The sequence below is a fragment of the Plectropomus leopardus genome, chromosome 1 (genome assembly GCF_008729295.1).
Source record: "Plectropomus leopardus isolate mb chromosome 1, YSFRI_Pleo_2.0, whole genome shotgun sequence".
Lineage (NCBI taxonomy): Eukaryota > Metazoa > Chordata > Actinopteri > Perciformes > Serranidae > Plectropomus > Plectropomus leopardus.
Genome location: NC_056463.1, coordinates 4,735,147 through 4,756,028, shown reverse-complemented (window position 1 = coordinate 4,756,028; position 20,882 = coordinate 4,735,147).

Sequence of the window (20,882 nt, the reverse complement as noted above, 5' to 3'; positions counted from 1 at the left end):
AGCTGATACGTACCCAGATGTAAGGATATACAGGATCAAATACAGGCTGCCAAATTGTAATAATCAGCTCTCCAGAGTGTGACTATTTTAGGCGCACATGCGAAAACCTTTCAAGTGCGACTAAACATTTTTTCATTGGTCACGCTGGTGCACCTGACATTTATCACACTGATGGACATAATGCGGAACAGAGTTTACATGAGCGACGTCCAGAAACCTTTGGTCATACGTCATTAGCAACATGTGCTGAGGTTAGGAGGAGGAAGAAGCAGGTTGGCGTGTGAACGCAGATGAAATGGCAAAGCCAGAAGAGTGTGGATTCCCGGTCAGCTACAACAGCGACGGAGAGAGATGTGTGTCGGCATTGCTCCACCACTAAAGAGCGTGTGAATGTAACCGCACAATCAACGTTAGCAACTGAATGCACCGATCACAGGAGCAAGGAAAAAAGTAAACCAGAGCCCATCTTTTTATTCCTTCTACTTTCATGTAGGGCTGCTCGATTGTGGCAAAAATAATAATCACGATTATTTTGATTGATAATGAAATCACGATTATATAACGTGATTACTCACCGGCCTCCAGAACATCATGCAGTTACTGAACATTAACTGATGTTTATTGTTTAACACTGGATGTCCTTTAACTTTAAATACAAGTGAACTGAAAATCAATGAAGGTTTTGTGGTGCAGTTTGTATCAATAACAGCAAAATAAATTTTGAAGTGGGATTAATGTTTCACTAACTCAGGAGAAACTCAGCAGACGGATATTTCTCCATTAACTGTTCAGAAGCAGGTGGGAGTGTCACTACAATGAGAAAAGCTGGTCCACCTTAACAGTCCACCTTAAGGAAGACTGGTCAGTTTTTCTGCCAAACAGCCTCAACTGTTTGACACATCACACCGCCACGTTTCACGTCACACTCTCCGCTCCCCTCGCTGCAGCCTCACTGTCACCATCACCGGCACATACACGCTGCTCTCCCCGCTCATGCTCGCTGTCGCTCGCGCTCTCTCTCTCGCTGCACGCACCGTCTGGATCCAAAATGAGACAGCAAAGTTTCAAAACAACCAGAGAGGCACGAGGAAAGGGTGCGCTTGATTTACAAAATAAAAGACAAAATGGGAGCAACAACGTAAGACTCATCATGCTGCACATAATCTCGATTATCAAGGGAAGCCAAAATCGTAATCGAAATTAAAAGCCAATTAATCGCCCAGCCCTACCTTCAAGCAGCCTTTAGACACAAAAGCAAACAAAATTTTGAAAAAACACTTAATTGGTCTTCACATTAGCATATAGCCAAAGTGGAACTAGTTGAAACACTAATGCACAAGTTTAAATTTGTATTAATCTATTTATTATTTACTGTAAAATGTCATTATATAAGATATGATTTTGAGTTTTATTGTGACCTTTTGGGAAAGTGTTCGTGCAGTGTTCTTACGGTTTAAAATGGAAAAGTTCGAAATGTTCCCTATTTTTATATAGACCATAGTTTACCAATGTTTCCACTGAACAGGAGGCACTCTCAGTCTCAAGCAACAAGATTTTGTCTGTCACCTGCAGGACAGTCTGTTCTAAATAAATAAAAAGAAATGGTTCCTTATGCATTTACTTTTTCCCACTCTAACAAACTTGCACTGAATCACAACTTTTAAACCATTAAGGTGTGAACCAAACCATGACTTCTGTATACTGTTACAGCACTAGATAATAAATGACCAATGTGTATGGAAACTGGCAAAAAGGTAACGGTGAAAACGTTTGGGTGCACCTAAAGTATGTGCTGGTGCACCTAACTGTTTAAGTGTAAAAAAAAATAAAATAAAATGTACCACTTAAAAAGGTTACTCTGGAGCAGTGCTGTCACCATACTGGAGTTTCTAACTTTGATACAACACATTGAAAAGTATCGATATTTGATACAGTTTTAGATATCACAGAGAAAATGTGACACTGATCGTGTGAAATATAAAATTTAAATAAAATCAGAAATATAACAATCGTGTAACATGATAATGATGGTGATGGTGACCATTTTTTCCTGGTTAGTAGCAGACAGCAGCAGAGCGACTGTAGTAAACATTTACCCCAAATTTGAATCGACAGTGTTCTTGTGCTGCTTTTAAATGCATTTTGCTAGCATTTTTATTTCTGAAACCTGAGAAAATTGGTTTGATTTCCTTCAACAACACGGGCAAAAACAAAAAACAAAAAAAGAAATATCCTCCAAACTGCAAAAATAAATTAATAAAAAGGTGACTAGAACAATTTATTAGATATTATCCAAAAACAAGAGAAAAATGTCCAGAATACTACGTTTATAATTCTCTTACTTGTGTTAATATTTAAAATTATAATTAATTCAAATTAAAATAATTGGTTAATTTTAATGTTTTGCTTTTTTGTTTTTTGTTTTTTACTTTTTTCTTATTTTCAGATAATTTTTTTCTAACTTTTTAGTAATTTCTTGCTGATTTTTGGCCCATTCCCTTGTTATGCTGCTTGTCATCTTCTTCCCATGTTTCTGAAAGATATCAAACAAACTTGCTCAGTTTTCAAAGGGTTACCAATAAGAGGGAGCAAGAAAGTGCAAATGGTACCAGTGCATTGATGCTGTGGAATAAAAATATTGAAACTGTTTCAAATATTCAGAAAAAATGATAAGTAAATTCCTTTATTTTTTTCACAACACCTGTCTGAAGCCTTGAATAATCAATAATCAGTATGATTTATCTGGGAGTTAATAACAGGGTTAATCAGCATTATTTATATTGTGGTTTCCTCCCCAGAAATTTAGATTTCTGCTTTTGAAGCTCAATTTCCAACCTGTGCTGCCTGTAGTTAAGTGAAAACTACCGATCTCTGAGGGGGCGTTGCAAAACAAGCGTGAATTAGTGTGTATAAGGAAACAGAGCCAGGAGGCAACTAGTGGGAAATAAAACAATAGACTATAACGAGGTTAATAAACTAACACAGCCCACAATTTCAACATGTTACGAAGACTAAAATGGGAAAACAGTCGTTAGCGTTTATGTTGCTCTCTCAAGACGCACAGAGTAAAGAAACATAGACATAGAATCGTTCCAAGGGCGCAAACACTAGAGAATAACACTCTCTATGCTACTGAGGCAAACAAAGATTACTAGAGGTGAACTGCAGATAATGTGGATGCATAAATAAACGGTGTGCTCTTTCAGTAAAGCTCAGTGGGTATACTTTTTCATTGATACAGCACTTTGTCATCACATTGAAGCTCTAACGATTTTCTATCTACAAAGTTGGCTCTGTGCTGAGGTAATGGGAGCGTTTGCTTCAATTTCTCTCGGGAATCCAATGAACGAGTCCCGGCACACTCAATACGCACCAGTCTCTTCCATTCATTATCGGTAACAATAGCCAACTAATGTAAGTTACCTGCTGTTCGCTCTGAGATCTCTTTTATGGCCAAAATGTGGAAAACAGCCCAGAAGCGCAGTGAAGATACATTATCTCGGATGTAGAAATATATCATTACAGGCCTTTTCATTGGTATTCTGTTGCGAGCGGAACAGTTTGTCCCTTGTTTATTTGCTGTCAGCTACTGCATTAACAAACATTATAACAGGAAATACAAAAAGGCCCATTTAGAACGTTTATGTTGTCAAGTTAGAAACGATCTATGGGAAGCAAAGTGACTCACGGGCTCCGAACACTACTGCACTTCTTCTCTGTTTCTTCTGTTTCTCGTAATCTAACAGTTGCCGGCTGATCAATTTGTTTGATTAATTTGAACAAATGTTTTTTGTTATTATAAAGACTGATACGTTGCAGTAAAGGCTATATACTACTGTATTATATACTACTATATTACTTGCTATTGTAAGTGTATTAGTGCACTCACACACACACACACACACACACACACACACACACACACAGTGCACTTATAATCCTCACAAAAGCAAAAAGGAGAGGGGGGACGGAGTGGTCTTGCCTCTGAGACAGGACAGGAGGTCGTAACGGCACCATAACGAGACAAAACGTAAGGCGGGAAAGACGTGACCACGGCCGACACGGGTGTGACGTTTTGATGATGCGTTTATGGGTGAGACCGCGGCAGATTTAAAAAGCAGCTGTTAGCATAGCACAGCACAGAGGTTTTTATTTTTATTTAGGCTGCATTATGATGCATTCAAGCTCTATTCGGTAAAAGTCAACTGGAATGTTCTCATGATGTGTTCAGTGTCATTATGTGAAATTTAGCTTTTGATGAGAAACTTGAAGAAATAAACAGTTCGAAGGAGAAATTTGTTGATGTTGCATACAAAATTTCTCCTTCGAACTGTTTATTTCTTCTAGTTATATATATATATATATATATATATATATCATATATATATATAGAGAGAGAGAGAGAGAGAGAGAGAGAGAGAGAGAGAGAGATCTATAGATAGAGATAGAGAGATCTATAGATAGATAGATAGATAGATAGATAGATAGATAGACAGATATAGCCTCGAAGGTTATTTTAAAGGCCGGGAGGAGGCTCGCCTTGTGCACCAAATATGCTAGAACCACCACTGCTTGAGAACTCATGTAACTAATTTAGAAAAGAAACATACACCTTTGCATCAAAGCCTCATGCATGTCATGTGCCACGCGCCGTGTTTTGCACAAATGATTATCTAAGTGGCACAACTGGCTTACGCTGTTGACAGCTGACGTGATTTGAAGGCACAGAATTATAAAATGGCAGAAAACAGAGAAAACAGCAGAGCGCAGAAAGAAGAAAACAACAGAAACTATCGTTTCAAAATTATTTCAAGCTGAAAAAACAACAAACTCTGTAAATTCATCAATTGTAAAACCAAACTATGGTGCCACAACAGTACAAATTCTACGCTTCACCACTTCAACAGAAAACACAAGGTAAGCAACACAAGGTGACCTTAACGTCCGCATTAAATGTAGATCAGTGTTATCACTAGTTGAGTATCGATAATACGTTGTGTAATTGTACTAACATAAGCATCTGATTTCACACACAGCACCGCAAACTGAAAATATCAGAAATTCACTGAATAAAAAATGCTTTAAGTGCACAGCAGGACCAAAGATACAGGGAGAGGGAGGGGTTTTTTTTAGAATGATTTATTAACTTTTTTATTTCAACCATTGTTGCTCTATATGCTCATAGTTAAAATGGGAAGCTCATGGTGAAACCTCCGATATAATCAGTGAGCTCACAAACTTAAGATTGGTGTGTTCTGAATTGCGGCCTCCGCTTCGTTACAGTTATCCCTGGAACATGATCTCTCGATCTGAGCGCAGACATCGGTGCAAACATCACAGAGCTACTGAAAGAAATCCAGCTGTGCAAAATCTAACAATAAACTAACTTCAACTTAATGCAGACTCTCTTATCGAACTAAATTTAGCCTGACCGGCGGTACAGCAGAGACTTTACAGCTGACTGAGCCTTTTATCTCGACTTTCCCCCCTAGTAAAAACTCTAAAGGTTTTTTGTTTTGTTTTTTTCGATCGATGTCCCCCACCGAGCGGAATCAGAGGGATCGTGACGCATCTCCTCTCATGATCAGTTTAGTTATTAGCGACAGTCTAAACAGCCATTCAAAGCTTTAATACGTGGCTGTTTGAACTCGTATCTCTGCCCATTTTCCCTAAAGCTGAATATATTTCTTCTTTTTTTTCCTCCGGACATTAGCGTAAGTGCTCTTTAATTTAAGAGAGGCTGAGAGTCTGTACTACAAAGCTCTGCAGGAAATGTTGTTTTTAAAATGGAAGCATATCTGTCCAGTGAGGCAAACAACTGACATGTATCAAAAACACTTTAATGTTTCATAAGAATATTTTGCAAAATACATTTTTTGTATTGTCCTGTTTAGGGCTGCACAATTAATTATTAATCACAATAACAATTTTGGCCTCCCACAATTGAATGATCAACTGCAATATTCATGTATAAAATGTATAGAAAACTCATATCAAATCACATATTCAATCAAGTGCTTCTTAATCTAACAACAAGCCTCCTTCTGCAGAGCTGTCGTGCCGCTGCGTGTGCACCCTGCAGCTGCACGCTGTGAAAAACTTCCCAAATGCTGCAACTGCAGACAAGCAAAATGAAAATAATCCATTCATCAAACGTCATCATTCAAAGTATCAGAGTAGTAGTACAACTGTCTTGTAAAAACACCACAAAGTGCAGTACGATTGATGCTGCAGGCCACTAAGAATTAACATTGCAACTGAATCTCGCTCCTTGTCCAGTGTCAGGGCATCAAAATGATGCTGTACTAGGGATGGGCAATAAAATAATATCACAATATTTCAGGGTATTTTTGCGCTAATAATTTTCTTGAAGATATGAGAAAGGATTTAAAAAAATATTATTAATTTCAAGAACATACATTCGCAACAAAAAAAATTATTTCATCATAACAGTTTGCCTTTAAATATTCAATAAAAACTAAACAAAATGATCTCTCAGTTCAGTTTTATTTGGTTGCATCCATTTAGCCTATATTTTGGGTACAATTTTAATTTAGATTTTTCATCTTGGAGATGCACTGAATTCAGGTGAAGAGCCTTATTTTAGGGGTCAAAGCAGCAACACACACTGCTGGAGCCCTATCGTTCTTGCTCTCATTGATATTCTTCTTTCTTTCTTCTTATTTTTGTCTGATGAAAGTGTTCATGCAGCAAAACCCATAAGACAAAAACTCACCAAAACTGGCAGGCTGGTTACAAATTCCACCCACGACAAAGGCACAAAAATGACACTCAATGACCTCCGGGTGGCGCTATAATAATCGATTCCATATTTCAGCAATTATCTTAAAAAAAACAGCTCGGCTCAGAGTCGAAATTCTTTCACCATATTAATCTCTTACTTCATCTACATCTTTACTCTGATGCTCTTCTGCTTAAAAACTGTCAATTTTTGCAACTTTTTCCCAATATTCTGGAAATCACACTTTTCACAAACTCATCCTGAAGTTACATCAAATATTTATGAAAGTAGATTTATATATATCAAAAGAGCATCACTGTATAGTGATGACGACCGTGAATAACTTCGAAAAGCATCAAGAGTTATGCTTCTTATTAATTAAAAACAAAACAAGCATACAAATGTTTCCAGTCTGCTCAGACCCCCATAATGCCAACTGAAGCTTTAAGTCTCGTTTTGCTGCAAAGATTTGCACACAGTAGAGAGAACCTCAAAGTGAAAGCAGTGCTCTGCTTATTTCAATGTGAAAGTGCAATAAAAATATTGTCCCTAAAATGAACGAACGATCATAAGAAATCTTGAGCTTGGTATTGATCTAAATAATCCTAATAATAATTATTAATAATTCTCTAATAATTATTTTTTTGCCGTAATATTGCAGCCCAAATCCTTCTATGAATAATTGCAAGCTGTTTGTTATGACGATCAGAGCAGAAGACAACTTTGCTCCTTTTCAGGCAGACATGAAATCATAAAAAAAAAAAATCACATGGGACCACTTGATATTTGAAGCGATGTTTTGTAGAAGTCTGAAACATTGTTAAAACATATGTTGCTTTAAAAAATAAATTCCCTTTCAGTTTTTTTTGTTTTCACTCCGCTTACAAGCCTTATAGTCCTGTTAGATTGCTTGCTTCTCTCCTCTCATCCAACAAAAAAGAATGGCTGATTGCTTTGGGGCAGACAAAGTCCCACAGAGTAGCTCAATTATTGACTTTGCTAAGTCAACCTTTAACGTACAAATCCTGCTCAGACTCTTGTCCTTGTGGTGGCCGAGGGCCCACTGAAGGCACGCATTCAGCTCACAGTCCAGCAGACATTAATTCCTCTCAATCTTCACACTCAATTTAGTCTTGAATGTTCCTGCCAATATGGCTGAGCCTTGGAATTAGAAGTGGTAAATTATACAAATAACCCCTTAATAGCATGCCGTGCCCGAACGAAGTGAACCCGCCAACGTGGCAGCGATTTGCAGCGTGGCAAGTGAAATGGAAGGGCAAGTCCAATCATGTACGTACATGTGCTCAGTGAGCACACTATGGAGGGATAATGAGGATTGGTGCCCGAAACACCCCGAGTATCCACGGCGTCTGTTTGTTTGTCATTATTTTCGGCTATCCATCCTCACAAAGCAACAATCCAGCGTCTGTGGCAAGGAAAAATCGATTTGGCGCTTCTGTTTGACCCCGTGACTGTGTCAAGACACAAGTGAGAAATATTATAGTACGAGAGCACAGATTTTCGAAAAAGGGAAATAAAATGTGGGTCAGGGTTAAACTATGAGTTGCTGCAAATACATACGAACAAGTCGGGATATGACCAGAACAGTCTGCATGAATCAGGATTTTAACAGTTGCTTCGGTCATTTAAAAAGGTCCAGCGTGTAGAATCTGGGGAGATATATACTGGCACAAATGGAGTATAATATAATGAGCAAGTTTTCGTTAGCGTATAATCACCTGGAAATAAAAATCGTTGTGTTTTGTTAACTTAGAAAGAGACATTTACACGTACATAGGGAGCAGGTCCTCGTCTACGGAGATCGCCATGTTTCTACAAAAAGTCCCGAACAGACAAACCAAACACTGACTCTCTCGCACCATTCACATTTTCGCGGCAGCCATTGTTTAGTGGCCCCTTAGAAACTGCTGTATTCAGTGTTTTGACCAGTTTAAATCCCCAGGTCTGTTTGTTTTGGAGAGGAGGTGATAATTGCAGATAATTTGGCCTCCAGTAAAAACCTCTTGAAAGTCTGGATCTTAAGTCATCAGAGATTTCAGAACCAGAAAGATTTTACTGATCCGCAGGGGTAAATTTTAATTTGTCACAGTCGCTCTAATCATCCAATAATCTGATTTCATTTCTGATTTTGTGCCGCATGACAAGTCTACCAGTGCTGCCCGCATTTTTTTTTTTTTGTCTTTTATGTTGTAAATCAAGCGCACCCTTCTCCCTAAAGTCCTACAGAAGTTGCCAACTTGGCAACTTTGTGGTTATATTTAGCAAGCAGGTAAGCAAGAAATGTATACAGGTATAAAATATCGTATTTTATTGCCATGCATGCAGCACAGGACAGTACACGGCTGAGTCTCTCCTCTCTCTGCTTTTGCACAGACGCACTACATGCACCTGCAAGCGGTGGGGAGGACGCCGCTGAATGTCCTTCGTGAGCAGGTGCTGTTTAGCAGCACATCACGTACATGCCAAACAGCACAGGAGAATCACTGATTTCTGACATGAAACTGCATTATTCAGTGTTTTTACTACTTGAAATCACCTTTAAATCTCTGTTTGTTTTGGAGAGGAAGAGACCTCTGCAGATAATTCAGTAAAAAACCTCCTAAACAATGAACACTAAAGGAATTCTAACTGGGAGAAGTTTCAGCTGGTTGCAATCTGAAATCCTCACCCATAAATCTCTTTAAATCTTACGCACTGTTCCTTTCAACTGTCCTTCAGAGTTGCTAAAGAAAAGTAAAACATTTATTCATTTTTTAGATGTATAACTACTTTCAGGCAGCCAGCTCACGTAGAACGGATTCATAATGTGAATGAAAAGCGTGCTCAGAGTTGATATGTGGTGTAAAGACTCTGAGCTCGTCATTCACAGCCAGTAAACACCAACCTCAGCACAGCAGCGACTGGGGAGCAACGATAATAAAGTGGCCTCAGGGGAACCTCGACTCTGAGCCTACAGGTGGATGCTGGGGTGAATCTGGGGTGTATGAAATGCTACAAGAGAGCAGCAGTGGTAGGAGCAAGTTTTTTGCTGCAGTGTAACAGCAGAGTTAGCAAATTGGCCAACAGCGTCAACCACCGTGTTGCCATTCTCCTGCTGGGCACCTGAGACCACGGGGGGAATACACTTTCAGTGAATTGAGATGGATGAATCTACACCCAGTAATCCAAGCGGATATGCAGCAGCAGGCTCAGACACATCAGCTATGCAGAGGATAATTATGAATTTATACATATTAAAATCACAAGACCCGCAGGCTTGGAGCAGACAATCTCTTCATATCAAATATAGTGATAAGCAGACGACCATCATGGATATAAGGTTAACAATGGAGAAGCAGCAATGTTAAATGTAAAATAGGGGCTCAGCAGTTTAGATGCAATTATGATATGAAGAGTAGTATGGAAATGTGTCACACCAACCCATTTCACTGAGTTTAAATATACTGGTGGCTGCATGTGAAAGTGCGTGGAGGAATTCATGAATACGACTACATAATTTATGCTTGTGACAACAAAAGCATGTTCAATTTTCAATGAAGCAAATATTAATTATGAAAATAGGCTGTGGCCAAAACAACAGTTATGTTTATATCCCTAAAGGCCGTAAATGTTACTCTCTACACGGAGCCCAAGTTTGCAGCGAGCACGCCATACAAAAACAACAGGAACAACTAGTATAGGGCAAAATACGTGACAAAAAAAATCACACATGAGCAGGTCTGCCACACAGAGGCAGGGGCCCAAAATGTCAAAATGAGCTGCAATGTTTTATCAATAGCACTATAACTGTAGCCCCACACACACACACACACACACACACACTGATGAATGCACTGTTTAAATGATACAAAAGACAAATACCATATATATATATATATATATATATACACACATTCTATAAAATTCATTTTTTCCCTCAAAAATAGAGTAGACCTTACACTATTTTTTTAAAGCTGTATCTTATAACCTGTTATTCTCTTTTTCATAAATAATATGGTATTTGTCTTTTGTATCATTTAAACAGTGCATTCAGCATTGCATGTGTGGGTGAAAGAGACAGAAAGAGAGCATAACATCATTTGAAAGGTAGAGTTCATTTTAAATGTTTCATTTACTGCTCGGTATTTCTCTCTATAACCACACAATATCAATTATTAATTGATTATATTTTGTCTTATTAATCAAAGTCTTTAAAGAATTTCTCTCTGAGATGTATTCAATTCAATTCTTTATATATATATATATATATATATTATATATATATATATATATATATAAAGCCCAATATAACAAATGACAACTTGCCTCAGATGGCTTTACATACATAAATACAACATCTGTCTGTGATTGGACCCTCTCAGTGGATAAGGAAAACCTCCCTCCAAAAAAGCAATTAAACTGGGGAAAAGGTATAAACATGTTAAAAGGCATATATAAGAGTATAAGTTTTGAGTAACAATAAATGGAAATAATAAGCACAAGTTGGCCACTACTCCTCAAGCCCTAAAATTCTAGAAACACACCTGACAGAGACACAATATAACAACAAAAAGTGGCCAAAGAAAAACAGAAAATGCCTCCAAAGACACACAAACCCACCAAAATAGACACAAAATTACCCCAAAGACCAACAAAACAACTACAAACAGACATAAAACTCCAAATAATATGCATAACAACTACAGAGAGACACAAAACCACCACATAGTCTGTGTGTTTTGCTCTTATGTAGGAGAGGAGCAGGGACCTTTCCATATTTGTGCCCAGGGGCCCATTTTCTCATAATTCCCCATGCCCCTAAGTCTAAAATAATTATCAATTTTTCATTGCAGAATGAGAGGACAACATGCAAAATTAAAATAAGCTCAAAACAGCAAATTCTACAATAAAAAACGATGTAAATGCTGCACAAACAGACAGGTAGCAGGCGAACAGGTATGACAGGCAGGTAACAGCAGGTAACCACTGCAGCGTGAGCAGGCACACAAACCGCGTTTGACATCAGCAAAGACAAACTTACCCTGGAGAAGTGAAGCAGAAGCAGGAAGACGCTCTTTTTGAAGAGTTGCACTGTTGTAAACTCCCCAGCAGCACATGAAAACTCCTCTTTGGTGTCGAGAAATCCGTTAAAACCGGCAGTTCAAACGCCGGAAACTGATGTTGCGATGATCGCTGGGCTTGTTTCCGCGGCTAAAAACACGATTATTCCTCCACAAAAGCGTCCTAAAGCCGCATTACCGAACACTTAGCAGGTTTATTTGTATATAATGTGCTAAAAAAACAACCGCGGTGCGCACAGCAGAGTTTGTAGGTTAACCGTTCAGCTGCCGGTGGAGCCGCGTCCCCCAGTTTGAAAAAACCGCCGCCATATTGAAAAAGGGGTGTTTAACCAACAGAGGGGGTGGTCGTCACGTGACAGGCTCCCTCCATTTTTGGGGCAGGTGTGTTTTCAGTTACCTTAAAATTGGACAATAAGGTCCACCATAGCATTAACTTGGAATTGTTTGTCTAAATTTGAATGTAACATTAACAAAAACAAACAAAAAACATGGGGTGAATTTACTCAAGTATAACCTTCACTGTACACTTTTAAAAATAAACAGTTTGTGTTGATTTCAAAAAGTAAGCATCTGGGCTGAGTTAACCATGTAAAATTAATTACTTAAATTTGTAACACATAATTAAGTTTTCTCAGCTTGATTTCCAAGAAGTTGATAACTTGATGTGAAAAGAAATGTAATATGTGTTAACAAGTAATTGCTTTGATTTAATTGCAATTATTTGAAGTGGGTTTGTCAGTGTACCTCAGTGTCATTTTTAGCAGGTTTTGCTTCATAAAGCAAAACTTTTGCTCACTTTCTCTTTTCCCTGATTTTAAATTGACCTCTAGATAGATAGATAGTTGACACAGACCTTAAACGTCCAGTGCGTATTATTTAGGGGCATATTTTGGTGGAAACCGAATATAATAGGCCTATAAGAAATAGCTTATAGGCATTAGTAAAGTGGTTTTCTTTAGTGTAAATTCACCTGAAAATAATCAAACCAAATCAATGCCATTGAGTATGGAGAAATAAGAGTTTCATGAGGGAGAAGTATGAAAAGTAAAGTGCATACATCAGTGAAGTCTGTCATGGGATATGCATAAAGATACATGTGTGCATATCTGATCAGAAAGACATATCAACTGCTCAAGAGCCACAAAATGACTACAAAGAGACACACGGTGACTACAGAGTGATGCTTTTTTTTTTTTTTTTAAGAGGCAAAACCACAAAGTCACACCAGCTGTTGGGGCCCTTTGCATATCTGTGCCCAGGGGCCCATTGTGTCATAATTCACCCATGCATACTACAATGTCCATGTCTGTTAATAAAAGAAAATTAAGTAATAGTTAAACACATCTGACACATACACAGAATAGAGACCTACAACATATAATAGCTAAAGCACTAATATTTTTCTCAGTATCCACAATTATCTTCAATAATCTGATTATGCAAAAATTGTTTTCCTAAGCCCTCTAACAAATAGTCAGCACTTTAAAAACCTTATTAAATAATATTTTTCTCACATTATGACATAAAGGAAAATATAAAACGAGGTGTATTTATTTTTTTATTTTGTAGGCTCTCACAACACAACCTTTATCTTACTTACAAGTCAATTAAACTATTAAATGTTCAATTTGTCCACAACAGACTTTAACATGGAGGCAAAGGCTCACTGTTAGCTTGCAGTATGTTTCTACTTTTGTTTATGCTCTCCTGCCATGCAAATGACCAATTATCTCAGAAAATGTAGTTTTTGCATCTTCTGTGTTTTCACAATAACCTGTTTGCAATGGCATAATCACTCCACAGAGCTTCACGGTAGGAGGGATATCCTTAATCAAAAGAGAGATTTTAGCAGTTTTCTTACAGAACCCCAATCTAGGACAGAAAGCTTAAGAAACCCTGCAGCATGCAGTGTGTTTTCAGCTCTGTGTGTGTGTGTGTGTGTGTGTGTGTGTGTGTGTGTGTGTGTGCGCCTTTAGTCCTGCAAGCAGAGATTTGGGGTAGCAGGACATCTCAGGACACTGAGCAAAATCTTTCTGAGTAATGCTTCCATAAAAATCAATATTAGTTCTGTCACCTGCCAAACCAGGATGTCCTGAATCTTAAACAAGCTTCCTCTATGTGCACCGTTTTCTCAGAGTGTGCACTTTATCTTTGCATTCTTATGTATTTTTAAACGTCTCCCTGTTTTGTGTTACTGTAGGACTCTATATGCCCCTGCAAATTGCCCCCCAGGGGAAAATAAACTGTTTTGAACTGCATGACTGTTTTGTCCAAATTTGCGTGGGTTTCTTCCTCCCACAGCCCAAATACATGCAGGTCAGCATCTCTAAATTGCCGATAGATGTCAGTGTAAGTGTGGTTGTCTGTCTGTGTTAGCCCTGTAATAGAGTAGTGACCTGTCCTGGGATACACTCCAGAAACCTCTTGCTCCTGGACAGAAATGTGCTAGTACAGAGATGGATGGTGAGCATTGGTAAAAAAATAGCACCGCTGAAAATGAGAGGCAAACTTTTTTTTTTAGATGTACAGTGCAATGTGAGAGTTACTTGAGGACAGCTGAGTCTCAAGTAACTGTCCGGTCTACCTGGACCGGACAGTAGCGCACTGCTGTTCAAGACCAACAAATTTTAACAACAGGTCGGGACATTTCTACTTGTGTTTCTAGTGACAAAAGCAGGTAGTTTTAAAGAGTTTGGGACGTTTCCAGTTGTGTTTGTAGCAACAAAAACTATTTTTCGATATTCGGTATTTTTCGACTACAGGTTGGGACGTTTCTAACCATGTTTGTAGTGACAAAAGCTGGTATTTCTGATGACAGGTTGAGAAATGTTTTGGCATATTTTCATGTCAAAAGCGAGTATTTTAATACAACAGGTTGGGACATTTTCAGCCATGATTGTAACGACAAATGCAGGTATTTTTTCACAACTGGTTTGGACATTTTCAGCTGCGTTTGTAGCGACAAGTGTGTATTATTTTTAACAACAGGTTGGGACATTACCAGCCATGTTTGTAAGTGACAAGAGCATGTATTTTTTGACAACAGGTGGGGAAATTTTCAGCCATGTTTCTAGCAACAAAACCTGGTATTTTTGATGACAGGTCAGGACATTTCCAGCTGTGTTTGAAGAGACGAAAGCAGGTATTTAACAGATTTTAAGCCAAACATGATCTTCTAACCCAAACTGGGTGATTTTTGTACCATTGCACCACAACTACAGCATTGTCATGACATGAAAACTGGAAATGAAAACTCATGAAAACTGAAAAGTAACAAAGTTTCAACATATCTGCTACATGTGAAATGGGTTGGAGAGGAAATAGCCTCAAATAGCTTTTACCTGTGTATTAGTGCTTAACACTGAGGATGAATATTTGTGGATATCCAGGCTTTGACTTTCAGTAAACATTAACAAAACTCTTTTATCTAATTAGTGTTTGAAAAAAAAAAGTTATGTAATCTTGTTGATTTGATGAAGTAGGTTTATTCATCAGTTAATTAAATTTAGATAAGTTGTTTATAAATAATTAAACAAAACATTGGTGGACTCTTGTTGGACTGCACAAAGCATTGAAGGAAAACAGCCTCGAACTTCAACACCACTGCAGTGATCACTGAATAAACTGAAGAAAAAAGCAAAAGACTTGTTCTCTTGCACATTTAAAAAAAAAAAGGCTCTTTCACGGAGAAGCAGACATTTCCATAACAACCAAAAATTAAACAGACTGCAGCTGGCATACAATATCTGTGATTGAATACATTTATGTGGCAGCCATCTGCATCGAGTATTTTTCAAAAATATTTTTGGCTATTTTCTCAAAATCATCAAGAAATTGAGAAAATGCAATCCAATATTTCCGTGATTCAAACAACTGCTCATTCATCCTGTAATGGCAGCTTCGTGATTGTTTGCTTTTGCCTTTTAAACCGAAAAGCATCACGTCCTTTAGTGTGTGAAGATGATGAGACATAGAGCTTGTCTGTGCAAAAGCCGCCTTGATGATAGCAAACATGGTGGGAATGAATTGGTCACAGGGGAGGGGGTGGGGGTGCAGAAAATAATCCACACAGTTAAAAGGGTGAAATTTTGTTTTTATTTCGAGGCCTTATGAGGGCATTGTGATAGCTGGGGGAATAATGTGTTGCAGTCTTGTGTTGAGGCTTTATGATTCATAACTGTCTTTTGTTTTTGTTTCTCTGAGACAGTCAAAGGTAAAATAAACTCGTGGTTCAGTTAAATCAGAAATAACAGGGGGAACATACAGATTGCAGGTGTTGAAAATGCAGTCAGGCTGGACTGAGAGGAGGGATTGTTGTGTGGTACAGTATAGCGTGTGCTATTTAGCTCAAGAAAGTGTATCAATAGTGCCACCACATGGAAAGGCTGGAAAGATCCTAATGACTTTCTGTGAGGCAGCATTTCACTTGAAAATACAAGCTTTTAGTGTTAGATTTCAGGCAGCATTAAGGGGATACACAGTATTTATACATGTATAAAGTGTGTGTAACCCTGTGAAACCTGAGCATGTTGGCTTCATGTCCTTCAAAAGATGGGACAAAGGCAATTAACTGTATGGGGTGTGCAGCCCAATGTGCTTTACAAAAGTGCTTCACATCAAATCACAAAAGACAAAAAGACATAAAACCTGCATTAAAAAATAAAATAAATCAGAATAGAATACATAGCATCTTCAAATGGATAAAATCCTCTTGATAATAGTAAAAGTAAGATAAAACAAGGATAGAAATTTAGTGCACAGAATGCATAAAATAAAATGGAAAATAAATAAAATATAGCCTGCTGACATTATTAATAAAATAAGCATAAAAACAGTATATAAAATGCATAAAACCAAGGAAAATCCAACATCTTAAAGATGTAGAGAAGCAGTACGCAAGGGCAAAGCAGAATGCAAGGCAGCTGAATCAGAGCTAGTTAAAGGCTAAAGTGAAGAGATAAGTTTTTAGTTCTTTTTTTAAAAAAAATATTTAGCAAGTTCGCTTCTCTGCTATCTATAGGCAGTGTGTTCCAGAGCTTCAGGGCGTAATGCAGCATCCCCAATTTTCTTTTTTGGGAATCTCCAATAAACCAGCTGCAGAAGATCGCAGTGTTCGTGAAGGCAAGTAAGGAACAAGGGAGTTATTGATGTAACTTGGTCCTTGCCCCTTTGTATGGTAGTAGGAGGACCGTAAATCTATTCTAAAAGTTACAGGACGCCAGTGCAGAGCAGCTAAAACTGGATTGATGTGCTCTCTCCTCTTGGTTCTGGTTAAAAGCTGAGTTGCAGCGTTTTGAATCAGCTGAAGCCTTAGTGAATTTTTTCAGTAACCCAGTAAAAAGTGCGTTAGAGTAATTGAGTCGGCTTGAAGCAAAGGGATGAATCAGTTTCTCTGCTTTTTTTTTTTAATTTATAAATTTATATACCTTACCTATGTTTCTAAGGTGGAAGAAAGATGTTTTTGTCACCTTGTTAATATGGGACTGAAAGCTCAAATCTGAATTGAGGATTTAATCTTTTGGTAAGTTGAATGGTGCAAAGGTGAGTATAATCAGGTTGCAGGTAAGTAGGGACAGTAATCAGTTCTGGGGTCGAGCAGAGCTCGTAGAGAGACTGAGGTGAGCTCACGTTCACAGGTGTTAGTTCAGAGCTTAAGTGGAGAAATTCGGAACGTGGAGCGGACTGCCAGGTGAGAGTTGGCGTCAGGCAAGCAGGAAGCGGAGCAGACGAATCCAGTAGGAGCAGGCAGCGGGATCAGCAAGGACAGGCAGGGAATCGCTGTACCATCAAAACTATAAACACCAGTGGGCACTCACACGAAGGAGATGTTTCGCTCGGCAGGAGGCTCTGAAGACGGCCGGAAGCATCTCTCGACAGAGCCGAAGCAGTAGAACACCGAATAGCTACAGACAGATGAGAACTAGGAAGTAGACAAGCAAGCTCATGGTCTGAGACAGAAGGCTGTTAGGTTTACCAGGGCAGCGACAAGGAGAGGTGATCAGAGCGAGCCAATTCAAAACCAGGATAAGAGTCCGAGAGTGAGAGCTGGAAGGTCAGGCATGGAAGGAAAGACAATCCGGAAAAGAGTGAGTGGAGTGAGGCTGCTTAAATACTGGCTTGATTGGAGCTGAGGAGCAGCTTGGAGCACCAGGTTGACATGATGAGGCTGATGAGGACCGGCCGGGTGGAGAGAGGTGGGGGTGGAGTAAGTGGAAAAAAATCCCACAGCAGCAGGAGAGAGGCAGAGCAGACTGTGACATTATCAATGGAAAAATGAATTACTCAGAAATTAGCACCAAATTAGTAATAAGTAAAAGAAAATTAACTGGAAATAAGTAAAATAAATTAATTTTTTTTTTTTAAATGACCTGGGAATTGTAAAATTATTATAATTTTGTGACATAGTTTTAAATATGTAATTATGATAATTATAAATCTAGTTTTCCTCAATTTTTCTTTTCCGTAGACATTTTTTCCCTAGCTTCATCTTTTTTTTTTTTCCTTAGACATTTTGTGGAATATTTATTACCAAGTTGCTCTTTGCCTTTTTCCCATGTTTTTGAAAGAAACTGCATTCATTTGCCCAGGGTTCAAAGGTTTAAGTGTTTGTAAAAGGCATCAATTTTGAAGATTTTTGAGGAGAAGGACCACCAAATAAATGTTAGAGCATCAGCTTTATATATGACATTCAAAATCTCAACAGCAGGCAATAAGAAAAAAAAAATTGTGTTCATTTTATAACATCTTCTTGGCACAGGGAAATAGTGCTTAAATATAGTTATTGATATAGTTTTCCCCTCAATTTTTTTCGCAGAGACATTTTCCCCTAGCTCTTTTAAAGACAATTTTCTAACTCTGCTAGTTTCTTGCAATTTGTGGAATATTTTCTACCAAGTTGCTCATTGCCTTATTTCCATGTACTGATTTTTGCTTAATTTTACCTTGAAAAAGAAAAAAGGGACCACCAAATAAATGTTAGAACATCATCTTTATATATTAAATTCAAAACCTTAGCAGCAGGCAAATGAACAGTGAGAAAAAAAATGCAATCATGTAAATATTACAATATCGTCTTGGCAATGGTAAAGTAAAGCTTTGCAGAAATTCACTATACAACAAACCATGTTGACTTTGAAAATATACAAAAACATATGGAAAACTGGTTCGTTGCCAGCTTTTCTATGACAGGACTAGCTCTCGAAAGCACTCCATAACAGTCTCTTGACTCATCCACGACCATATATGGTGTCCACCAGTGGTGACCAAAATATCACCACCGACACAGCTTTTAAGTCAGCACAGTCTGCATCCGCAACTCTGTAGACATCTGTCAGTCTCCAAACTGGTTGCAGGGAAGCCAAATAGGTCAAACAGTCAAATTGGAGGAGCTCATCTGGTGCTCCTCCTCAGGCTCTCCACGGTCTGCAGGAAGGAGCGCAGAGCTTGGTCCTCCTCCAGAGTGGAGCAGTCCTCCTCCTCCTCCTCGATGATGCCGCACTGCACGCAGCGGAGGCGGGGCTCGCGTTGTCCGGCCCTGCAGACGCACGCTGTGGCCAGAGACTGGGGGAACTCCTCCATCACCAAAGGCAGCAGATGGGCAGGGAGCGTGTCCATGCTGGTCGCCATGGTGAACGGTGGCCCAAATGTGAGGATGATGAGCTGGTGAAGTGAATGTAGAATTTGGAGCCTTTTTGTCAAGAAATTGTGGTGTATCTGATCACCTGGCTCCACAAGTGTTGGCAGAGATGAAGCAAAACCAAAAATGTGAAACACAATACTCAATCAGTGAGAGCTGTTTAATATTCAGTCCTGAGGGCTCTGCTTGATGGGAGATGATTTGAGAGATCCTGTTTTGTTCTTTCTGCTCTTCGCTCTGAAACTCTGAAATCACAGAGTGTGTGTGTGCGAGTCTGAGCAAGCTGTGGACTGTGAGCACCACCGAGCTCCTCTTTATATGCATCTCTGCAGCCCACTCGTTTCTTCCTTTGGGCATCCCTCCACACACACAACTCCTCTCCCCTCCTACATTCACAGCGGTGACACACTTCCGCAGCTTCCATACCAGTGCACCGGAATAATCTCCCAGAAACTGTTGGCATGGGAACCGGACGGTGATGTTTGGGAGGGAAGAGGCACAATGTGAAAAAGCATTTGTGTGGACTGTGAAAATGACGAATAATGGAAAAAAAACACAGAAGGAAGTTACACGAGCTCACTGATGGGTTGTTAACATAAAATATGGATTGCTTGGCATTTTCATCACTCAGGAGAGTTTGTGGACTTTTTCAGTGAATGTTTGGATGTGATGGTATCTGACAGAGATGCCACCAGGCACATAAAGAGACTTAAAGACATTGTTCACTTTTTACATGTGATATGAGACTCCAAGCGTTATAGAATTCAAAAGTCCATTAAGAAATTAAAATTAGAACTGTTCTCTTATCAGGCCTTTTCAAGAATTCAATATAAAATAGCCTAAAATGTGTCTCCTCCATGCTCTAAATCAGGAGTCTTCAATGTTTTTTCAGGACCCCTTAGCTGACAGAGATAAGGAGCGGCATTTTATACAACTGAGATGCATATTAACCCTTTGAAACATGGATCGACATCACCTCTCTCGTGCTAGGTCCAGACCTTTCAGAAGTATTTAAACCTTTGAACACTGAGTAAATTGCTCTGATTCCTTTTGAAAACATTTGGGAGAGGCAATGAGCAACTTGGCAAGAAATAGATTTAAACCGCTAAAAACAAAGAATTAAGCAGTTTCACATTACAAATCAGTGTTTCTCCAATACTGTTTGGGATGTCGGAGTTAGGCGTCACACCCACGACCTGCTAATGTTTAATCACCTTTTGAGGTTTTGCCAAAAGCCAAATTATCCACAGAGGTCTCCTCCTCTCCAGAATAAACAAACCCTGTGATTGAAAGCAGTAAAAACACATAATAAAGCAGTTTCACTTTGCAAATCAGCAACTCTGACTCTACTCATTGTAGATAGACTCCTAACTACGGTAACTGACACATAAACACAAATGGCTCTATCTAGAGCCAGTGTTTG